This window comes from Oryctolagus cuniculus, chromosome 3 (assembly GCF_964237555.1).
Source record: "Oryctolagus cuniculus chromosome 3, mOryCun1.1, whole genome shotgun sequence".
Lineage (NCBI taxonomy): Eukaryota > Metazoa > Chordata > Mammalia > Lagomorpha > Leporidae > Oryctolagus > Oryctolagus cuniculus.
Window position 1 is genome coordinate 76,680,251 of NC_091434.1, and position 24,780 is coordinate 76,705,030.

Below are 24,780 nucleotides of genomic sequence, written 5' to 3' on the forward strand. Positions count from 1 at the left end.
GAATAGGGGATGCACATGTAGAGAAACTAATTATATTCAGAGGATGTACATTAACAGTTGATATTTGTTTTTCTTTTTCTCTTTCCCAGCTCTATTGAGGTATACTTGACAAATAAAATGCTGTATGTCAAAGCTATATGACATGTTTTCATTTTTTCATTGTGAAATTATAGTTTGAGCATCTCTAATGCAAGAATCAAAAATCTAAAATGCTCCAAAATCTGAAACATTTGAATGTCGTGCATTCAATAAAATTTGAATTTGCTTTTGATAATGGATGTTCAGCCAGTGAAGTCTATACTAATATTACAAAATCTTCAAAGCTTTGAAATCTGAAACATTTCTAGTCCTGAACGTTTTGGGTGGGGGATACTACATCTGTGTTACCGCTAATGTATATACCCAGCATCTCATATAATTATCATTTCTTGCATGATTTTTATGAGATCATTTAAGGGCTGTCTTAAACTTCAGGTGTACAGTACAATATTAACTATACTTACGATGGCTTTCATTTGATCTCTAGAACTCATCTTTTCCATTTGATAAGATTGGTGTTCCTGATGTGACAATGTTTCAGTCAATGACAAGGTGCTTGTGGTTACAGAGTACAGGTGTGGGGAGGCTGGTATGCTGGACAGGATGTTGAGTGGCGCATCAGCATTACGACATTTACACAGTAATGATGGCAGTAAGATAAATGTACTATGATCCAGATGTCACACTTCTCAGTTTGTTGAAGACTTGGAATTAACTGATTTCCATGGATAGGATGACAATAAATCTGTGTGGCAAGACCCTTGGAGAGGCAGGAGTGGTAGTCAATGAACTAAAATCATACAGGAGTGAGGAAGGTGCAGAAAAATCTCGGGGAATTTCTGCCTCTGCTCCCTTTTTGTGATCTGCAGAGGCAAAGGAGAATGAACAGACTCCATTTGAGAGTGAATGGTGTAGACATTGTAATCCAGGGAAAGACAAGATACATTAAAACAAAGAAGTAGAGGGAGTCTGTAGAAAACAAAGAATGGCATAGCAAAGATTTTGGAACTACATAGTGGATAAGAAGTACAGTGGAAATATTGACAAAGGGGTGTGGTGAAAACCTGAAGGACCAATGCTTCTGTTACAGTGGCCAGAGATCATGAACCACAGGCCTGAAAGAAATTGAGTTGTAAGATGAATCCACGTTCAGGCATTCTGTAGTGTGATCGAAGACTATTTTCTTTAGTGTTGTTACGGACTCTTGCTTGAGCTTCTCTTCTTGGTACACTCCAGAAACAATCTCTTGCTGTTTCCCCAAGCTATGCCTTATTTTCCTTTTTTCTGCCTATCTCTGTACATGCAGTTCTCTAGTGTATCTTCACATCTAAAATCCACACTCTGTAAGATTACACCAACTCTCGCTTCTCCTGGATGTCATATCTTCACTCCTGCCTAGTTCTAAACTGTTTTATTTGATATGATTTTGAGACTTTGTACTTATATTATTTTGTGTGTTTGTGAAAGAACTGCATATTTTCTTTTTTTTAAAGATTTATTTATTTACTTGAAAGTCAGAGTTACACAGAGAGAGAAGGAGAGGCAGAGAGAGGGAGGTCTTCCATCCACTGATTCACTCCACAGTTAGCCTCAACTGCCGGAGCTGCTCCAATCCAGAGCCAGGAGCTTCTTCCGGGTCTCCCATGGTGGGGGGTGGGGGTGGGGGGGCGGTGCAGGGGCCCAAGGACTTGGGCCATCTTCTACTGTTTTCCCAGGCCACAGCAGAGAGCTGGATTGGAAGTGGATCCGCTGGGACACAAGGTGGCACCCATATGGGATGCTGGCACTGCAGGCGGCAGCTTTACGTGCTGTGCCACAGTGCCAGCCCCAAGGGCTGCATATTTTCATACATGTGTTGTTCTATTTAGTAAAAGCCTTGTTCACTATGTGTATAAGAATACCTTGTGGAATATGAGCAGTCAGGAGTACTGCAAACGCAGTGTAGTGAAAGCCCTCTGGGTTTGTGGACTTTCGATCTCTATGTTGAGGTGTTTTATATTTCTATAAAGTGGTCAATTTAGTTAAGTGTAATTATTTTTAAACTTAAATATATAAATTAAACTTAAGATACTATATATTCATCTGAAAATTAGATTGATTGTTTTTAGGGTCATTGCTTCATTTAATTTTTTTATCACCTTCAACTTCCTGTTTTATACCTGTTAGGTGGAAAAATCCTCCTTTTGGAAAAGGAGGATTTCTTCTAGTAGTTTATTTTGTATCAAAGAGGTATCAGCTATAGCCCCTGCCCCTGAATCAGCTTTCTATTTTATTCCTTGAGGATAAGCTTCCGATTCCGATGCTTTTTCCTGTTTTCTTTTTGCCTTTCTTGGACTCGGGCACCATTGAAAATCCCCCAAAACAGGAAGGATAATTAGATGATGACTGAAATATCTGTGCAAGGTTTATTTTTCATTACCATAGCAACCACTAGTGGTTACATTGTGTCTCACTTTGGGAACTCCTAGTTCATATGAAAATGCTTGGTGTAACTTCCTGTGTTAACCCCCTGCATAAAGTTAGGGTTCTGCCTCTGGCTGCTTATTTGTGATTTAACCTATTGTTTTTATTGCTTTAAAAAAAGCCAAATCCAGGTAAGTGAAACCCAACTCTAAATCTTTGAACACTTCTATTCATTCATGATGTTCTCTAGAGGTTTCTTGTGAATGTTCATAGCACATTTCTATCTTGATCTATTTGTGCTGCTGAAACAGTACCACACACTGGGTAATTATAAAGAATTTATTTCTCACAGTGAGGGAGGCTGGGAAGGCCAAGATCAGGGTCCTGGCATCTGAAGTGCCTTTTCACGGTGTTTTCAAGATGGCAGAAAGTAGAAGGACAAGAGAGGGAACTGACAGCCTCAAGCCTTTTTGACAACAGCAGAGCCCTCATAACCTACGTGCCTCTCCTTAGGCCCCACCTGCCAACACTGTGGCCCTGGGGATTAAGTTTTTAACATGTGAATTTTGGGAGGACATATTCAAACCATGGCATTTTCATTTTGTATCCATAGTCAGCATTTAAAAAAAATCATTCATTAACTCTTTGTGTATCAATGAAATTCAAGAATGAAAAGAAATGTATTTGCCTTAAGGAATCTATAATGTAAGAAGGGAGAGATAGATAAATGTATAAGAAAGTGTTGTATAGCACTTTTGTGCTCGGATTACCCACACATGGCTTCCTCTGAGTGCTTAGTGAACAAAGGACAGGGAACCAGAGTGTTCAAATGGGAGGAAGGAGCAGGAATTGCGGATGTCTTCTCAAGGGAGTTCACATTAGATCTGGCCCTTCCAGAGGAAGTGCAGTGTCCTGGACAATAGATGGATATGCCACATAATCAAGAAATTTGCTGGAGCAGCTGTATAAAAACAATTATATATGTAGATCCAGGCCTTTGTATTGTGTTTCAGCAACATGAAAGGAACTTGGAAGACTCAAGAAACAGATATGACTAATGCCTTACAGAAAGGAACTAAAATTTACTTAGAGATTTGAAATGCTGACATTAAAAATAGAACAATAAAATCTGGGATTATATGCTTAGCAAGTGCTTATTGAGTGACTTCTTTATGCTGTGCATTGTGGTGTTATTACTCCCTTCAAGGATCTTGGAGCTTGTTTGCAAATATAAAATATGCATAAGTGGAAACAGCATTTTCGTCAGTTGATAAACCTAATATGAGTGGAGTTAAAGCTAAGTTTTGTGAACAGCGTGAACTGAGAGAAGATGACGCTGGCCCATTGGACCTGCTGTTTCTCCTTCCTGCACTCCGGTCTTGTCACCTCCTCACGGCCTGGCTCAGCACCTGTAGAGAGACTGTGGTGATTCTCATCTCCCTTCAGAAATGTTAGATGATTTCAACTTCATTCTTATCTCCCGCTTACAGTAATAACATGTCTGAAGCCAGTACTGCCAAGTCTGGGATGTGACAATGTCTGTGCTGGAGAAGACGGTGTTTGGTTCTGGCCAGCCCAGCCAGGACGCAGCTTTTGACAACACTGGTTCCCGGGACTGCGTTTGTCCGTCCACAGCCTGAGAATCCTGCAACCTGCCTTTCTGAAAGCTCTCTGGGTTATGCATTTGTTCTTGGATTATTGCTGTGGAAGTCCAAAAATGTGTAGTCATTATCATCACAAAATGAAGACTTAATCTGCCTTTTAAATAATACATGAAAAGACTCTGGAGAGCTAGACAAACTGCTGAACTACTGATATTACAACATTTTAAGTATAACCAACTTTAAACATATTATGGGGATGTTCCAGTATTTCGGGAGATAATATTATACTTGCAATGGATTTTCTTAATATTTCAAACATGAAACTTTCATTAAATATCATTTAATAAGTGAAGTATTAATAGCATGTTATTTTTACATACTAATTGCTATTATGAAGTGTAAATCAAATCTACTTGTGATATTACAGTAGTCTTAAACAGGCTGTTAAAAACTGTAGTAAAATGTGTAACATAAAATGTACCATTTTGCACACAGTACAGAAGCATTTAGTTACATAGGATGTTGTGCAGCCTTCATCAGTCTCTGGCTCCAGAACATTTTGATCATTCCAAAAAGAAACTTGTACTCATTAAGCAGTCCCTCCCTGCTCCCTCCTGGCCCAGTCCTTGGCAACTACTAATCTGTTTCTGCTTGTTTTCATGTGAATACTTTGAAGTCAAGCTTGCACAATAATGGGAATATGCTGGTTTGATCTTTGTTTTTCAGTTTATAAAGTTAAACTTTATTGGTCAGTTTATGTGTAATAATGATTTTCTATCCTTTTGATTTTAAGTCAAGTGAATCTTTAAAAACTCACAATAGAGAAGGTTCAATTAGCAATGAATGGCTCTAATTCAGAAGTATTAAAATCATTAGTAATTTTATTAATGGAGTAAATGAAACTCAAATATTCTGAAATGAATAAAGGCCAGACATTCTCTTAAAATTTCAGAATATTGAGAATTAATAGCAAGAGTCAACGTAGTCATCAAGATTTTTCACTTTCATCATCTGGAAATCTAAAATTATGAAACTGAAAGGTAAAGGATAATTCAAATTAAGAGGAATAAGAAGTGTGTAAAAGTAAAATGTCCTAAATTACAAGGACAAAATTACTTTTTTTTCTATTAAGTAGTTTTCTTTGAGGCTAAAGAAAAAAAATCCCTTTTAAAAATATCGCAGCAGCGTTGTTTAGTTTTATAAATTTGTTAATAATGTTATTTAGGGAAGCATGCTTTTAGTTTCTGCATAAAGTTGTAATGAGGTTTGGATAAGTGGGTGTGATCTATTGAAAATACATCTACTGAATTGATTTTCTATTTATGTGGTTTCCATATGATTTGTTTTGAGCACTTTAATAGATAAGGCTTTTGGACAGATGATTTAATTTGGAACATGTTTGGGATTAAGTCTGGCTTTCAGTTGAGTGGTTAACAGTGTCAGTTCTGGAGTCAGATTGCTGAAGTTTAAATCCTATATCCAGGTACACTACCTCCTGGGCTGACCCCTGTGTATAGTTGGGCCTTCCAATCCCTACATTCCTCAGCATCCCTGGATTTCAACTGTGTGTTGAAACTATTTGAGAGAAATGGTATTGAACTTGCCATTATTCCCTAAACAATGTGGCCCACTAACTGTTTGCATAGTATTTACATTGCATTAATTATTGTAAATAACCCAAGATGATTTCAATATATGGGATTATATTAATGAGTTATGCAAACACTGCCATTTTGTACAACAGACTTGAACATCTGCAGATTTTGGTATCTGAAGAAGGTCCTAGAACTGTGGTTCTTATCGTGAGGTATCTTTAAGTATCTTGCAGGTAAGCAGAGTGCCTGCTTGTGGGGTTGTTGTGAGAAAGAGTACCCGAGAAGTATCTTACAGAGTGCCTGGTGTGCAGTGAATTGCAGAATGAACTTCAGCTGCCACTTAAGATGATGATTCCAGAGCTTTCTTTAATCTACAAATTAAATGTTAGCCTAATGTTCTATGGTTGACATTAGCAGCAATTTCACTTTTAATTGACTTCCATAAAACTTCAGCTTCCATTTTTTTCCGTTCTTTGTTGGGCAGGGGAGATGAAAGACATGGGCCTTTATTGTGCTTTTATTATGAATAAGAAGCACCTAAAATTAAGTCTTTGAATAAAATCTGATAAATCAATACAAGGAAGATAAATGCTTCCTTTTTCTATGTGGTAGTCATTGTGATCTATGTAAAAGGTGTTGAACCTTTTTTTTGTGCTTTTGATTTTAAGATAGTGAAAAGATAGAAAAATGTATTATGAAATTCACAGTATTACAGAGGGAAACATGTTACTCACTCTGGTGAAATTCTGGAAGAACATGTGTGGGTTTAATATTGTAAGATTAAGGAAACGCCCAGGGGGAAATACGCGCATAACAGGCAGAGTATTCTTAAGGGGTGTCTGCTCTAAAGTTTGACTAAGTGGAAGAGTAAATTATTGACTGGGAATTATATTTACTCTTGCCCAAGACCTCACAAGGTGAAGGTGTGTCTCCATGAAAACATAGCATCTCCACTCTGTCTGTTGCTTACCCTGCCTTTTGGATTTCCACTTAGCCAGGCAAATACACTGACAGCACTGCCCATGGCAAACATTTGGTTTCTAAATAAGTCTGAAAGCTGAAAACACACAAAAGTGGAGTGGTTGCTGAATAAACAGGAGTGCTGCAGCTCTGGCCCATCCTTTGGAGGGGTAGTAATTTCTGTCTTCATAGAACTCATAATCCAGTATTCTGAGAGCCAAGGAAAATAACCATTCGATCTGCAATTAATGTTTAATTATTCATTATTTTCCAAGGGGAAACACAGTAAAAAAAAAGGTAGTGCAGAAGAAAGTTCCCATGAAATATCTTAGAACTTTTCCATGTGGCTGACTCAGAAACCTTAAAAAAATGAAGGTATCTATTTTTAATTGACCAATAACTTAAAAATTTAAATCTTCTCTTAAAAAGATTGTATGGAATTTTGATTTTCATACCTATTATTTCCAAGGCCTGCTTATGTTCTCTCCTGGGTCGTTAGAATACTCAGTGTTAGCTGTTTCCATGTTATGGGCACTGTGCTGAAGGCTTGATGTGAATTTAATCAATTTTCACAATAATCTCCTAAGTAGGTGTTGTTCACTACCTCATTTTCCAGGTGAGGGTCTCAGGTAGAATGATAAGTAACTTGCTATAGGTCACACAGTCAGCTAATTGCCATGCTGGGAATCCAGTCCCAGTGTTGGCTATATCTTGCTAGACCACATCATATTTTGCAAAAGCAGTACTTGGTTTGAATTGTGGGATTACAGAGTGATGGTGAAATTTTTTGTCCGAATTATAAAGGAAGAAAGTAAATCATATTTTTAAGATATCAAAAGCTTCATGAGCGAAATCTTTCACTTTAGGCCTAATCTCAAACCTAAGTGCTGTTACCCGTGAATGGCAGGGTTCTTGGCTTTGTGCAAGAAAGAATTCAGGCGTGAGACAGAGTAGTAGAAAGTAAAATAGCAAGGTTTATTAGGGAATGGACATTGTAAGAACGGATGGGCACCTCTCCAGACAGAACCTGAGAGAGAGTGCCCAGTCGCTCAGACTGGGGGAGAGCAGGGTTACATGGTTGAATGGAGAGAATACACCCGGGCAGGCCAGGCAGGTGGCTCAGCAGTGAGGCAGAGAGCGGATTGCGCAGTCTGGTTGAGGCTGGGGGTTTTTAAGGGGATGGGTCTTTGTCTTCTCACATCTCCTCCTGAAACAAAAGACTTTATGAGTGTAAATACTGAAAACTCCTATCTAAGTTTTCCCCCTGAAGTTATCAGACAGGGGGAAGCCTGGCTGGCCTTGCCCAGGTTAGAGGAAGGATGGGCAGGACCCTCTGGAGGATCAGGATCCTGAGAAGAATATTTGAAATGCAGATATCAGGCAGAAGGGGTGAGGACCCCCTCCTGGCAGGTTATCCCATAGAAGGGGCAGGGCAGGATGCAAATACTGGACTGCCCCTGAAACGTTATTGGGATGACTTTGAGATGCATATGCTGGACCTAAATGTCTCCTTAGGCCTTTGTCACACACACACAAGCTCATATCTGACTTCCTACCTAACAGTGCCACATGCACAGACCACACTTCATAATCCTCATTTCTTACCCTTTCATTTTGCATTTTTTAGCTCTTCCTTTTCCTCCTAGACTGAAGATCCTAGACAGGGTGGTCTGTGCTGTGGTCATTGAAGGGCCTTTTTGGTTGGGGGCTCTGAGAGAACTTTCCTGGTCTCAGGAGCCTGGCCTGCCTAGGCGTGAATGTGAGGAGTGAGGATGTAGAAACCTATGTTTCCTGCTTCTTACATACAACTCTCTAAAGGATTCAAGACTTCATCAAAGTTAATAAGGGCTCTTTACTTTTTTAAAAAAGATTTATTTATTTGAAAGGCAGAGTTAGAGACAGATCTTCCATCCACTGCTGGTTCACTCCCTAAATGGCCCTAACAGCCAGAGCTGGGCTGGTCCAAAGCCAGAAGCCAGGAATTTCTTCCAGGTCTCTTGCTTGGGTGCAAGGGCCCAAGAACTTGAACCATTGTCTGCTCCTTTCCCAGGTGCATCATCAAGGAGCTGGATTGAAAGTGGGATTCAAATTGTACCCACGTGAGATGCCGGTATTGCAGCTAGCAACTTAACCTGGTAGGCTACAGTGCTGACCCCAGGGCTCTTGAATATTGTTAAGGCTGAGAGGAGCAGGGAATGGAATGTCCTTGGCCTATCTTATCATCTTGTCCACAAAAAAAAAAAAAAAAAAAAAAAGATTGGGCTGCCCTCAGGGTATGAACATAAATAAAGCAGGATAGTTCTGACCGAAAGCTTCCTAGGCAAAGACGGAAAGACGGTGACTCCATCATGATTTGCACTGTGATGGCCCAAGTAGTTGAGTCCCTGTCATTCACATGGTAGACCCAGATTGAGTTCCTGTCTCTTGCTACTGGCCTGGGCTAGGTCTGGTTGCTGCAGATATCTGGGGGGTGAATTAGCAGATGAAATCTGTTTCTCTCTCTTTGTCTTCTTTTTCTTATCTCTTTCTCTGGGTATCTAACCTTCAAGTAAATAAAATTTAAAAGAAATAAAGTGTCCTCAACTCATTTCTTCCTTTCTCTTCTCAATGCTACCAGGTCTGGCATTTTTCACTTGATTTGTTTGTAGTTGAATTGGTCTGCTTGTTCTGCTTGTCCATTGTCTTACCCTTTTTAGTCCCTTCTGTTTTCATCATATTTCCAGATGCAAATCTGATCATATTACTTCTCTGTTTTACTGACTTGAAATCACTTGTAAGGTGGACTCTGGCTTCCTCAGCGTGGCTTCCCTTGGGAAGCCCTTTTCTTTGGAGTATTAAGACAGGTTCTGTTGGCTTTGCTGTCACTGTCAGAGCTGCCATGTTGTCCCTTCAGTGCCTTGCCATCTCCCGTAAAGTAAGGGCTGAATTAACGTTGTAAATTTTCCCTGATTGCTCTGTCAGCATGTTCTGTCTATCTGAGGCTATTCCCTGTTAGCAGGGTCCTATTTGAAGCATTAGAATTATCTGTTATTGGCAACTCTTGATCACTGAGTAGGAGAGTAGGTAACAGCACTGGAATCCAGCCACTGGACAATTTTTTTCTAGGACGTCATAGAATGCAGTGCCCAATGAGGCAAATTATTTGACAATGTTGACAAGTTAGAAAATTTCACATAAAAATCCAGAGTTCTTATTTCTTCTGAAAAAGTGGAAAATTTGGTAATGTTGACTCTCATTTCCCAGAGTGTTATTTCAATGGATCTTGTTGGTTATCAATATTATCATCAGTCTTCTCTACAGGTAGCTGCAGGCACACTTTAGGGCAGTATTTTTTTTTTTTTTTACACTTAACCCATTTCACTTTTATTGCTGTGCCTTGGTGACCCTTTTGTTAAGGATGTTCTTTTATACCCTTTAAATGTTGCTTTAGGGAACAGGCATTTAGACTAATGATTAAGCTATTGGTTGAGATGCCTGTGTCCCATATAGCAGTGTCTGAGTTCAGTTCCTGGCTTTGGCTTCCAATTCCAGTTTCCTGCTAAAACAGACACCAGCAGGTAGAGGTAATGATTCAACTAGTTGGGACCCACTCAGTAGGTAGACCTGGACTGAGTTCCCAGCTCCTGACTTCAGCCTGGCCATTGTGAGCATTTGGGGGACTGAACCCACATATGGCAGCCTGCTCACACACTTTCTCACTCACTCTCTCTGCCTCTTGAATACCTTTTTTTTTCCTTAGTTTAAAAACAGCACTTGCTTTAGGAAATCAAGTCTACAACTGTGTTAGCTCATTTGGTTATGAGTATCATGTATCTTGATTAGAAGAGTATGTGTCATATTTCTTAAGATTGACCATTGTAAGCATTCTTGCTATTATCTACATTCAAAAATAATAGCATTTCTGTCTGCCTCTCCTTTGATGCTACCTGCAATCCCAGGTGCATATACAGAATGTTTCAGGGGAAGCCTAGGCATCTTCCTTGGGAAAACATGCAAAGAAAACTTAAAAAATGATATTGGGTTATGCAGTGCAGTGATAGTCTTTTGATGAATTACTCTTTTAATAGTAGTACATGTCCATGTGTGTGAAACTCATAATTTAGTGACCTTTTCTTTTTCCTGACATGTCTTTCATATTGGATTAAATCCATCCACTGGCTCACTCTCCAAATGGCCCCAACAGCCAGGGCTGAGAAGTAGAGCAGCTAGAACTCAAGCCCATGCCCATTTGAAATGCTGACATTGCAAGAAGCAGCTTAACTGGCTATGCCACAATGCCAGCCCCTTATTTATTTGACAGACAGAGTTACAGAGATAAAGAGAGAGCCAGGTATAGAGCTGAATGACTGTAATGGTCAAGGCAGGGCCAGGCCAAAGCCAGGAGCTCCATCTGGGTCTCCTATGTGGGTGGCAGGGACCAAACGACTTGGGCCATCTCCCACTGTACAGCAGGGAAGTGGATCAGAAGTGAAGCAGCTGGAACTTGAACCAGCCCCAGCCCTAGCATTGCCCTTTATTATATGTAAACTAATCATAAGGTTTCCTCACAGACATTTAACTGTAATTTATGTAAGAATTTGGGGGCCAGCATTGTAGCGGGTTAAGCCACTGCCTGTGGCATCCATATTGGCACCAGTTCAGGTCCTGGCTGCCCTGCTTCTGATCCAGCCCTCTGCTACTGCTCTTGGGAAAGCAGCAGAAGATGGCCGGAGTCCCATGTGGGAGACCCAGAAGAAGCGCCAAGCTCCTAGCTTTGGCCTGGACCAGCCCCAGCCATTGCAGTCATTTGGGAAATGATCCAGCAGATGGATTTACAAACGTAAATGCTTGTGCTTTTTCACTGAATCTTGATTATCATACATCTAGCTTTTTGCAAACTATCATCCTACAAGTACTTTTAAAATTTTTCTTTCACATATGTAGGTGTGCTTAACACTAAAATGATTAACTAGAATGTCCTTGAGGTGTTGTTTAAAAATTCTTAGCAAATTTTGTGTATGTTGAGAAACTGAAAGCTTTATATCTTTATAAAGGAGACAAAACCATTGAGCATTTTGGTTTTTAAATTTCTTGATAAGGAGCTGCTTTTAAAAATTACTGTGTAGGCCAGCGCGGTGGCTCACTAGGCTAAATCCTTCACCTGCTGCGCCGGCACCCCGGGTTCTAGTCCCGGTTGGGGCGCTGGAATCTTTTTTCTTTTCTTTTTTTTTTTTTTTTGACAGGCAGAGTGGACAGTGAGAGAGAGAGACAGAGAGAAAGGTCTTCCTTTACCGTTGGTTCACCCTCCAATGGCCACCGCGGCCGGCGCATCGCACTGATACGAAGCCAAGAGCCAGGTGCTTATCCTGGTCTCCCATGGGGTATAGAGCCCAAGCACTTGGGCCATCCTCCACTGCACTCCTGGGCCACAGCAGAGAGCTGGCCTGGAAGAGGGGCAACCAGGACAGAATCCAAGGGGTGCCGGATTCTGTCCTGGTTGCTGCTCCTCTAGTCCAGCTCTCTGCTGTAGCCCAGGAGTGCAGTGGTGATGACCCAGGTCCTTGGTCCCTGCACCTGGCTCCTGGCTTCGGATCGGTGCAGTGTGCTGGCCGCAGTGTGCCAGCTGTAGCGGCCGCTTCGGGGGTGAACCAACAGAAGAAAGACCTTTGTCTCTCTCACTGTCTAACTCTGCCTGTCAAAAAAAAAAAAAAAATACTGTGTAAATTATATTCCCTTCAAAAAAAAAAAAAAAAAAAAAGGCCTGTGAAATGTTACGTGATTATTCCCGGAATTATTTTGTAAGACCAATGAATTCCTTCTTTTACATGTTTGCCAGAGTTAAGAAGTACCTGGCGCTTTCAAATACATGATAAGCGGTAGAGTTAGTAGCAGACAGGAGAGTTGGTTTAGCATTCTCAAAACTTAAATAGCTGAAGGAACACTACAGTTTTATAGAGACTCTCTGGAACAGTTGTAAGTACATATGATTGGCTAGATTTTTAAAACAGTTTAACATTTTTGAATCATTTGCTTTAAAAATATCTAATTTTCCTTTGAACTATTATATTTGTTTTAATGTTTGATTCTAAGCATTTATAGAAGGAACTAAAGAACTTTTGGTTTTGTGAGTTGATGTTATATAGTTCATTTTTCTTAAAACAGTAAATGTATATGCACTGATGTAATTTACACTTGTTGGCGAAAGATTTTTACCTGTAATAGCTTATTAAAATCTCTGTATACAGAAGCAACTACTACATTCATTATGTTTTTATTTGAAACACTTCTGAGTTTTAAGACATGTCATGATTCCTTTGGAATTATGGTGAACATTTCAACCAACCATATGATAAATCATACTAGTCTAGTAGTCTAGAGCTTTAACTTTTAGAAAATATAATAACTGTCTGATTTGATACTTGCGTTCAATAGACTTCAGTAGATACCTAAATGGATGTTCAGAGGTTTTAAGTTACTTGATATAAATTCAAAGGAGAAATGAGCATTTTGACAGCTCAGTGTTAGTGAACTAACTGTCCTGTTGCACTTTTTCTCATAGACTGTCCTGGCATGGGCTTCTATGTATTAGTAACTCTCTGTATGGTGATTAAAAATTGCTTTTAGTCAAATTTGCTTGACTTAAAAAAAAAAACAAACCTTTATACATGACTGTCAGATCAGTCCGTGAGTGCAATATTAAACTGTTCATCTGAACTTTGAAAAGGTGATGTGTCCTGGAAATTCTAACTTGGCTGATGATTGCACATGATTGGTAAATGAGCTAACTAAAGAGTACAACCTGTTTATGCCATTCTGCTTCGGCACCAATGTTATGTGCAAAAACTTCATTTCTTTTTAAAGACCACACTAACCTCATCCTTTTAACTAGATGCCTGGCTATTATGTGTATTAGATGATTGTAAAAATGACTCTTTTTGTGTAAATAAAATTTTGGGTGTAGAATATCAGTAGATAGTCAAAATGCTGCCTTTAATTGGAACTCTGGTTTTCATGGAATATTTGGTGACTTCAAAGTAATAAAGTGAAGAAAGTAATCAGCTAGTGTTATGGTATAAAGTATTTCTTATCATGTAACTGATTATTAAAGACATGGTCTAAGAAGTGATAATTTATAAAAATCTTATATTGAAGGTGAAGTGATAATAGTTTGTATGTGGTGATTGTATTTTTTAAAACAAGGGATGTGTTTCTAAGTACCTTGTAGAAATATGACTTACACAATTAAAATTTAAATTTCTCATAGAAATAAATACATGCAAATTTGTATCTTATAAATTTTGTTCAAAGGAATTTTATCACATTTAAGGTTTATATAAATCAAAACAGAAAATGCAATCTTATATATTTTAAAGACGATAGAATATCGGGTTGCTGTCACTGGCTAATTGCTGTTAAGCACACACTGTGAAGATTAACAACTAACCAAATCCATTTATTCATGTAGGCCATGAGGTCAGATGGCTGAGACTATAAATAGGCAGACTTAATGATGTCATTAATAAAGAAGAAGAGAGTGTACCTCTGTGTGTCTTGTTTACTCCCAATAAGCATCTGTTCCTTAGAAAACCAATTATTGAACCATGTGGAATAAGGAAAATCCAAAGGTGAGTAATAGAATTGTTTAACACAAACTCATAATTCAGTGTTAGGAGTAAAATTATATTCCATTTTCATGTTTGAAATAATTATACATTAATCTTTAGAATTAAATTTGGCTTTTTCTACATAAGTTTAGGGTTAAATAACTATAATTTTAAATGGAGTGTTTAGATGCCTTCCTGTCACTTTTTAACCACGTCAAAGAACAGTCCATAGTAACTCATAAAAAGACACATGCAGGTATAGGTCTACAAACCATATAAATAGAGATGTTCAATTAGAAGCCAGTTCTTTGTAAACCTGTTTCAACTTCCTTACAACACTATACCTGGTACTCACCTGATGTTTTTTAGTGGCATTCTCTTGTCAAGTATGGCATGGAATTCCCAATTATGTGTATAAATCAATTTTTTCTGTTTGTTGGGGTAACTTACTCTGCTTTGCAAAGAAGGAAATCTATTAAGCTCAACTTTTAAGCTCAAGCTTTTACGTTTGTCTATAAGGAATGCTAATAATGCACTACAGTAGTACCTGAATTGAAACAAACTACAGACTGTTTTCCAAAGAGAAACTCTAGAAAACAGTGTATTCCTATTATTTAAACAACAACAAAAATTGTGGCTGGAAAATAAAATTAGTGACCTGTTTCCATATATTTTGTTCTGCTTTGTTGGTGTCTCATTAAATTCATGAAAATAAGAAATAGTTGTCCTTTAAAGACAAGAAAAGAGGTTGCTTTTGCTTTTGAAATAACATTTTTTTCTTTAGTTTTTTAATAAGAAAAAGAAGATTTTAAAATAAATTAAGAATAATATGAATGGTGCTCGAAGTTTTACGTACAAAATGTAGAATCTTTTGTAAGATGCTTATGAAATTTTAAGTACAAAATGTAGATCTTTTGTAAGATCAGTACAATAAATATGTTCAATTTTTTATTATAAGATCACAAAGTTAATTTGTATTTTAGCTGCTTAAATGCTATTCACAGGAACTGAACCACACCTATTATACCAGAATTTTTGTACTAAAAGTTCTTAAAAATGGTTTTGATAAGAAAGAGCTATTTTTGAACAAATTCTTTGAGCTCTGGTAGCCACCACTGCCACTTGCTGCAGATGTCTTTGTTTCTAGATCCACCTATTTCCTCAGGGAAAGTTTGTATAAATGAGACTACTGTAGGTTTCTTTGTCATTTCCTTTTCTTGTTTTGAGGGAGGAGGAGTTGCAATGGATTTTTATAATATTTACAATTAGCTGCCTTTCTTTGGAACCAAAAGATAGAGTAGTTGGGAAGCCAAAGGATAGTATTTTAGGATACTTAAAAGAGGCTGATGAAAACCAAATTTACAATTTAGACTTGGGTATTTCCCTTAGTTTGAGATATTATTAGTTTTATAAATCATGATAGCATGGTTCTAATAAATTAGTCTTTTGCATGCATATTGCTAATTGCTTTCTTCTGGTGAGCTAGTGTTTCTTTTAGATGTCACTCTAGAGAGAATAATAATAAATTGCATTTATTGGGTAGGTTCACACAATCTGATTTTTGTTTTCCAATCTGCAAATATGAGAAACTTCAAAAAGTTCACGGAAAATTGAATTCAATTATAAGTTGATTTTGATATGAAATTCTTTTGTAATCCACCTATTGTTTTTTCACAACACATGTTTTTCGTGAAATTTTAAAGAACTCCTCCTCTGCACAGATTTCAATTTGTTTTCACTAAAATAAACTTAATTCCATCTTCTGTGAACATTTTGATGTCCCCTCAGAGTTTTAAAATCTTGGATTGTTGTTTCACCAGTTCTGGGCACACAGAATAGGGGATACGGGAACAGAGTGGTATGACAGTAAGGCCAGGGGCTTTTGAAATGAGCTACACTGGGGTTAAAAACCAAGATCAACTTGACTGAGGACAAGTTAACTCCTCTCTCAGGAATGTGTCTCTTATCCGGTAAAATGTAGATCCATCAACTCCTCCCAGGGTTGTGTAACTGTTACCTAAATGCGTACATAGTCTGCTGTTGATTGTAGCTTAATACATTGCATTACTTACTTTTTCATGGATGCTTCCACAGTGCTGGCTGATTGAGCACACTAAGGGTGTCTAATGTGAAAGGGGGAATAAGATAACATTGGTGACTTATGGAAAATATACATTGTAAAATAATAAAGTGTTAGTTCATTGAATGGGAGAACTGTTATATTTACTTCTCGGCCCAGTCAGAACAGTTGCTTAATAAATGCTTGGGAAGGGTGTGTAGCAAAACTTGAGTTTTCACCATGTCTCATTACCTTTAACTCTGTACCATTTCTGTTAAATTAACTCATTTTACTTAATATTTAATTTGACCTCTCTTCCATAAACAATATAGAATCTTTATCAAACTTAACAGTGTGAAGTACAAGAGATCTTCAAAAAATTCAGGGAGAACATGTATAATGTGAAAACTAGGCACCAAAGTAAGCTCACCTTTTAATTCTGTGTTTCTACAAACTCTTTCTGTAGTTGTTTAACTGAAAGGTAAATGATTCTTTGCAACAGATGGGAAAAGGAAGAAAAATTTGTTTTATGAGATTTAGATACTGGAAATTTCCATGATTGGTTGGTTATTTTTATATATTGCTTGAAGACAACCAATCTTTTGTACAGCTGGCAATAATAATCTTTGAGTAGGTTTCCCAGTTTTCTAAGAATCAGGGTAAAATGATTAAAAAAAAACAACCCTGTCATTTGACACTAAATACATCAAAAATCCTATTCCAGGATATTTTCAAAAAGCTATATTTTTTATATTAAGAAACATAAAACTCTTTTTGTATATATCTGAAGATAGAAATTTAGTCAACAGTATTTTATTTAGTGTCTTTGTTACATCAAGAAATGCTCTAGATTAAAAAATAAGTAAAGGTCCTTGTTGCTTCTGGATGTCACATTAAAACAGAATAAAAGTACCTGGACTTGCTGAGCTTTCATTCAATAATTAAAATTCATTTTTTGTGGCCAGCACCGCAGCTCAACAGTCCCAGTCGGGGCACCGGATTATGTCCCGGTTGCCCCTCTTCCAGTCCAGCTTTCTGCTGTGGCCCGGGAGTGCAGTGGAGGATGGCCCAAGTGCTTGGGCCATGCACCCACATGGGAGACCAGGAGAAGCACCTGGCTCCTGGCTTCAGATCAGCGTGGTGTGCTGGCCGCAGCGCACCAGCCGCAGCGGCCATTGGAGGGTGAACCAACGGTAAAGGAAGACCTTTCTCTCTGTCTCTCTCTCTGTCCACTCTGCCTGTCAAAAAAAATTTATTTTTGTGAATAAATCACTATACAGAATTGTGAATATTTACAGCATGCCATTTATGAATTGTTCCTTTCATGAAAATATGTAATGTGTAGTATGTTAACATTTTTTGGCTTACTGTGCTGTTGTTTGCTTGCAATAAATACATGCCTAAAAATAATTAAGGATGAGGAGTGAAACACTTTCACAAAAATCTTTAGATAACATTCTTTTCCAATCCATATTTGATTTTTAATTTTATTGTGATGTTTCATTTCTGATGACACCAAAAACTTTTTTTTTAGATTTTTAGAATTTTATATGAAATCATTCACTATGGTATAAATGATAGTTATAAGAGCATTTAATTAACAAAAATATGATTCTTCCAGGTTGTTTCTTCGCCAGATAAAGGGAATTATTGCTACGGAAGAATAAAATTGATAGTCCCTGGAGAGCTATGCTTCTGTATTTATATCTTAATGCTGCTTAGCTATAATTCTATTGAGAAAATTATTACTATAATTTCTGTCATGTAGTGATCTGATCCACATTGTTCTCATTTTTTCCCCACTTATAAATTGTTTAATAAAGTAAGGGGTAAAAGGTGGGTTTTATTACTTGGCTTGTACATAATTAGATAAAAAAATCAAATTGTGGGCTGATTTCCTAAAGATGTGTCAGCGTATGCATTAGGGTTGTCCAGCAGTCCTGAGTCTAGTAATATTATGGAACTCATGAGTTTTAGTGGCCTGAGTCCAGTAAGATTGGGTAAAGCAAGCAGAATGGCTGTCCTTGGCACAGCGAATCCCCAAAGCTAGCAGGCTACTTTCTAGTTTGCTGCAGAATCCTGTTATCCTTGATCAACACTTAACTTCCACTGTCTCTGAACCTGTTAAAGCTTGTTTTCACAATTAGTCACTTTAATGACGTGATTTACTAAATATTATAAAGATATGATTTGAGAACAAGAAGAGAGCTGTGTCTGTAAAAGCAAAGTTAAATACTTAAGAAAGAATCTTTGATAAACCACCCTGTCTTCCAAAACTGTGCTCATGAATGAGATATGAATGAAACAGCTAAGTACCAAAGTAGAGAAATGAGTTAATAGGCATTGGCTTTTCTAATTTGTAGTATAATACCCTTTTCTTTCCATTTCAAATGTATTGGTTTCTCAAGTAAACAACTCACATGCTTTTCCAGACCTTGTTCTTTCTGATGTAGATTCAAGTTAATATTTTACTGCACCTAGTGACATTTGAAACCTAGTGACTTTTCATTGTGTCATTCTTATAATTTCATATGTTGTATGCTTCAGGCAATAACATTCTGATGAGTTTTATGAAAAGATTATTAAAGTCATGGGATTTGCACTCAAATTGCTTGAGGTATCTGGAAATCCTTGGCATACTTGGAAAATTGGAAGTCAAAGGCAAGCCCTTAGGTGCTATGTATGCAAAAAGGACAGTGTGCAAATATAAAGCTTTTACTCCATCAAAGATCAGTGAATGAATTTACTTCTGTGCATTTAAGTTAAAATGCTGACGGTTGTATCAACTTTTGATTCCCACTTTAATGACCTTTCTGTAGTACTGATTAATGTATAGAATTCTGTTATTACCACTGCCTTTTCTCAAGTTTTCTAAATCATTATTTCCAAGCTATTTTTCTTAAAAGAAAGATAATATATATTTTATTTCCATATTAAAAACCCTAGTGAATTTTTTTCCAAAATGAGCTTACTTAAATATATAAGAACATACTAAAAACATTTATACAATTTTAAGATGGAGTTTAAAAATATAATTTTGAACTGATTATTGTTGCATAAGAAGCAATGAAATTCCATGCTTCTCTGGGGTCAGGTGAGGAAGCCATTTCATAAATTAAATGATACCATGACTTGTCCTTAGTGTACCAGCTACCTCCTTCCTTATTAGATATGTTTGTTTATACAGTGTTGTTACTTTCTATCTTGTCTTAAATATGCTTACTTATTATATATTTAACATTCATACCAACTCATTGGTAGTTGAAAGAATCGCTTAATGGGAAAATATAATATCTAATGGTTCTTTTTTAAACATGATCAAAATGACAATTTATGTCTGAGCTATGCTTTCCACAGTCTTTTTTGCTTATATTTTTGAATATCTGTTGACCTGGCATGAATATATCCTAATTTTCTTTTAAATTTTTTTAAAGATTTTATTTATTTGAGAGGTAGAGTTATAGACAGTGAGAGGGAGAGACAGAGAGAAAGATCTTCCTTCTGGTGGTTCACTCCCCAAATGGCTGCAACGACCTGAGTTGCACTGATCTGAAGCCAGGAGCTTCCTTCGGGTCTCCCACATGGGTGCAGGGGCCCAAGGACTTGGGCCATATTCTACTTCCTTCCCAGGCCACAGCAGAGTGCTGGATTGGAAGAGGAGCAGCCAGGACTAGAACTGGCACCCAGATGGGATGTTGGTGCCACGGGCGGAGGATTAACCTACTGCGCCATAGCGCGAGTTCCCCAAATTTTCAGTGTTACTGCCCTCACATAAATTTAGAGAACCAGGGCTTTCAACTAGTTCTGTGTTCCTGGAGAATAGTGAGGAGTTTGCTGTGAAGGCTTACAAGAATGACATAACACAAAAAGGGATGTGCAGAGACTTGCTTGTGAATGTTCATAGTGACATTATTCACGGTAGCCAGAAAGCTGAAACAATGCAGATGTCCAAGAATTGGTGAATAAAATGCAATATACTCATACATTGGCATCCTATATGTAATAAAAGTAACAAAACACAGATATATGCATGGATGGACTTCAGCTGCATCATGCTCATCGCCAGAAGTGAGACACAAAACATCAATTATATGATTTCATTTAATCAGTGCCTAGAAGGGAAAATGTGGTGATAGAAAGTACTTAAGTGGTTGCTATGGACTGGGTGGGTTAGGATTAGAACAAGATATTGGAAAGAATAAAAATGAACTTGGCTTATTTATAGGAAATATTAGCATGAAAGAAAATTAAGATATTCCAACATGGCCTCTCATTTTGTATATGAAAAACCAAAAGTGACCTTCATTTAGATCAGTTGAATTCAGACATCTGGTGGTATCTCATTATAGCTTTACTTTGCATTTCCCCAATGAATAATGGCATTGAATATCTTTCTGTGTGCCTGTTTGCCATTTGTAAATTCTGTTTGGTAAAGTGTTCACTTTCCACATTTTTTTCTTTATATATTTTGAGTTATTCAAGTTTTATATATTTTCTTTATACCATTTTACGAACACAGTGGCGCTTCCCCCCACCCTCCTTCCCACCCACACTCCAACCTTCCCTTCCCCTCCCACTCAGTTTCCCAATCTTAATTTTTGCAATGATCTTTTTTTAGTAAACTTATTGATTGTATAGTTAACCCGACTCTAAGTAAAAGAGTTCCACAGATAGTATAAAGAGAAAACAAAACATTGTTCCTCAATGAAGGAGAAAAGGGCTATAAATTATCATTGCTTCTCAAGATGTCTATTTTTACTTCAATACATTACATTTCAGGTATTCTATTAGTTACCTTGGATCAGGGAGAACATATGATATCTGTCTTTTTGGGACTACTTATTTCACTAAGTATGATGGTTTCCAATTGCAACCATCTTGTTGCAAAAGACAGGATTTCATTTTTTTTACAGCTGAGTAGTACTCCATAATATATATATATATATATATATATATACACATACCATAACCATAATTGTCCAGTTGATGGACATCTGAGTTGATTCCATATCTTAGCTGCTGTGAATTCTGCTGCAGTGAACATGGGGATACAGATAACTCTTTCATATGCTGTTTTCTTTTTGTTTGGGTAAATTCCTAGGAGTGCGATGATGGCTGGCTTATATAGTAGGTCTATATTCAGATTTCTGAGGTATCTCCATACTGTCTTCCATAGTGATTGCACCAGTTGACAATTCCACCAACAGTGTATCAGGGCACTCTTCCCCACATCCTCACAAGCATTGGTCATTCATTGACTTATGTACGTGAGCCATTCTGACTGGATTGAGCTGAAACTTTATTGTGATTTTGATTTGCTTTTCCTTGATGGCTAGTGATCCTGATCATTTTCTTAAGGGTCTGTTGGCATTTGAATTTCCTCTTGAAAAATGCCTGATCAAGTCCTTTGCCCATTTCTTTTTCTTTTTTTTTCTTTTCTTTTTTTTTTTTTTTCTTTTTTTTTTTTTTTTTTGACAGGCAGAGTGGACAGTGAGAGAGAGACAGAAAGGTCTTCCCTTTCCGTTGGTTCACCCTTCAGTGGCTGCTACGGCTGGCGCGCTGAGGCCGGTGCACCGCGCTGATCTGAAGCCAGGAGCCAAGTACTTCTCCTGGTCTCCCATGTGGGTACAGGGCCCAAGGACTTGGGCCATCCTCCACTGCACTACCAGGCCACAGCAGAGAGCTGGGCTGGAAGAGAAGCAACCAGGACATAATCTGGTGCTCCAGCCGGGACTAGAACCCGGTGTGCCGGTGCTGCAGGCATAGGATTAGCCTATTGAGCCGCCTCACGGCCCTTTGCCCATTTCTTTACTTGATTGTTTGTTTTGTTGTTGTTGAATTTGAGATCTTTATAAATTCTGGATATTAACCCTTTATAAATTGTGTTTTTTGCAAATATTTTCTCTCATTCTGTCAGCTACCTCTTCACTTTGCTGAGTGTTTCTTTTGCAGGGCCAAATGCTTATGCCAAGTTATCAAATTGCTTATGCCAATGTCTTACAAAATTCCCCCAGTGTTCTCTAATGACTTGATGGTATCAGGTCATAGACTTAAGTCTTTGATCCATTTTCAGTTGATTTTTGTGTAAGATGTAAGGTAGGGGTCTAGTTTCATATTTCTGCATGTGGAGATCCAGTTTCCCCAGCACCATTTGTTAGAGTGTCGTTCCTCCAGGGATTGATTTTAGCTCCTTTGTCAAACATAAGTTGATTGGAGATGCAAGAATTGATTTCTAGAGTTTCTATCTGTTCTGCTGTCCTACAAGTCTGTTTTTGTGCTAGTACCAGGCTGTTTTGATGATAATGGCCCTGTAGTATGTCTTGAAATCAGGTATTGTGATGCCTCATACTTTGTTTTTGTTACGTAAGATTGCTTTAGCTATTCGGGGTCTCTTGTATTTCCATGAATTCTAGAATCATTTTTTCTAGATCTGCAAAGATTGTTGTTGGTATCTTGATTGGAATGATGTTAAATCTGTAAATTGCTTTTGGTAGTATGGTCATTTTGTGATGTTTATTTTTCTAATCCATGAACATGGAAGATTCTTCCATTTTTAGGAATTAAAGTAATGTAGGCTTTGTAGAAGACATTTGGGAGGTTTCTGTCCCTTTCACTTGTTTTGAACAACTTGAAAATAATTGGAGCTAGTTCTTTAAATGTCTGGTAGAATTCAGCAGAGAAGCCATCCAGTCCTTGGCTTTTCTCCTTGGCTTTTCTTTGTTTGGAGGGTCTTTAATTTCTGTCTTGGTTAGGGGTTCTGTTTAGGTTTTTTATGTTTTCATGACTCAATTTTGAGAGATTATATGTGTTTAGAAATCTGTCCATTTCTTCTAGGTTTCCCATTTTGTTGGAATACAGCTTTTTGTAGTAAATTGTGATGTTTCTTTTTTATTTCTGTGGTATCTGTTAGGTTTCCTTTTTTTATCTCTGATTCTATTGATTTGAGGCTTCTCCCTCCTTTTTTTTTTTTTTTTTTTTTTTTTTTTTTTTTTTTTTTTTTTTTGACAGGCAGAGTAGACAGTGAGAGAGAGACAGAGAGAAAGGTCTTCCTTTGCCGTTGTTCACCCTCCAGTGGCTGCCGTGGCCAGCAAGCTGCAGCTGGTGCATTGCGCTGATCCGAAGTCAGGAGCCAGGTGCTTCTCCTGGTCTCCCATGCAGGTGCAGGGCCCAAGCACTTGGGCTATCCTCCACTGCACTACTGGGCCACAGCAGAGAGCTGGACTGGAAGAGGGGCAACCAGGACAGAATCCGGTGCCCCGACTGGGACTAGAGCCCAGGGTACCGGCGCAGGTGGAGGATTAACCAATTGAGCTGCGGTGCTGGCCCTCCCTCCTTTTTTATGGTTAATTGCACTAATGGTGTATCAACTGTGTTTATTTTTTCCAAAAACCAGCTCTTCATTTCACCGATTTTTTGTGTGTGTGTTTTCTTTTTGATTCAGTTTTTGTTCTCTAATTTTATTTCCTTCCTCCTGATTTTGGGTTTGGTTTTTTTTGTTGTTTGAGGTCCTTGAGATGCATTCATAGCTCATTTATTTGATATCTTTCCAATTTATTCATGTAGGAACCAATTGCTATAAACTCCCCTCTTAATATTTTCTTGCTCTATCCCATAAGTTTTGATATGATGTATTGTCTTTATTTGTTTCCAGAAATTTTTTTGCTTTCTCTTTTGATTTCTTCTATGGCCAGTGTTCATTCTGGGGCATTTTGTTCAGTCTCCATGTGTTTGCATATGATCTAGAGATTCTCGAGTTACTGATTTCCAACTTTATTCCATTGTGGACAGTGAAGATGCATAGTATGATTTTGATTTTTTTTAATTTGCTGATCCCTTAATCATTATGTAGTGCTCTTTTTTTTTAAACAGTTTTTATGGTAAAGTCTATTTTGTCTGATATTAGGATGGCAACACCAGCTCCTTTTTGGTTTCTGTTAGCATAGAATATCTTTTTCTATCCTTTCACTTCCAGTTTGGATATGTCTTTGATGGTGAGAGGTGTTTCTTGTACGCAGCAAATAGATAGGTCTTGTATTTTAATCCATTCAGCCCATCTGTCTTTTAACTGGAGAGTTGAGGCCATTTATATTTAAGGTGACTATTGATAAGTAATGACTTGGCCCTGCCATTTTTCCATAAATATTCCTATCATTTACTTCAGATTTCTTTTGTACTTCCAGTGGGGGTTTTTTTCTGCTTTCTCATTCTTTCATGATGATGGCTATTTTTCTGTGTTTCTGTATGGAGCACCTCTTTAAGCATCTTTTGTAAAGCTGGACAAATGTGACAAATTCTTTCAATTTCTGTTTGTTATGGAAGGTCTTTATTTTACCTTCATTCATAAATGAGAGTTTTGCAGGGTACAGTATTCTGGGCTGACAGTTTTTTTTTTTTTTCTTTTAAGACTTGGAATATATCTCATCATTCCCTTCTAGCCAGTAGGGTTTCTGATGAGAAGGCTGCTGTGAGTCTAATTGGAGATCCTCTGTAAGTAATCTAGCGTTTCTCTCATGCACATTTTAGAATATTTTCTTTAT

The 24,780-nt window shown here is 37.7% G+C and overlaps 1 protein-coding gene across 18 annotated transcripts in view; it reads left to right on the top strand.

The window, feature by feature from the left end:
* The window catches only part of COBLL1 (cordon-bleu WH2 repeat protein like 1), a 193,958-nt gene that overhangs the window by 66,185 nt on the left and 102,993 nt on the right, over nt 1–24,780 (top strand). Inside the window, exon 1 of one of the 18 annotated variants that reach the window (XM_051848574.2) lies at nt 12,413–12,553. The exons of 16 other annotated variants lie outside the window; for them this stretch is intronic. The gene's annotated coding sequence lies outside the window, so the exon portion shown is untranslated. Of the gene's footprint in view, nt 1–12,412; nt 12,554–14,062; nt 14,206–24,780 lie in introns of those variants that run through there. One more of the 18 variants, XM_051848575.2, reaches the window with a different exon arrangement.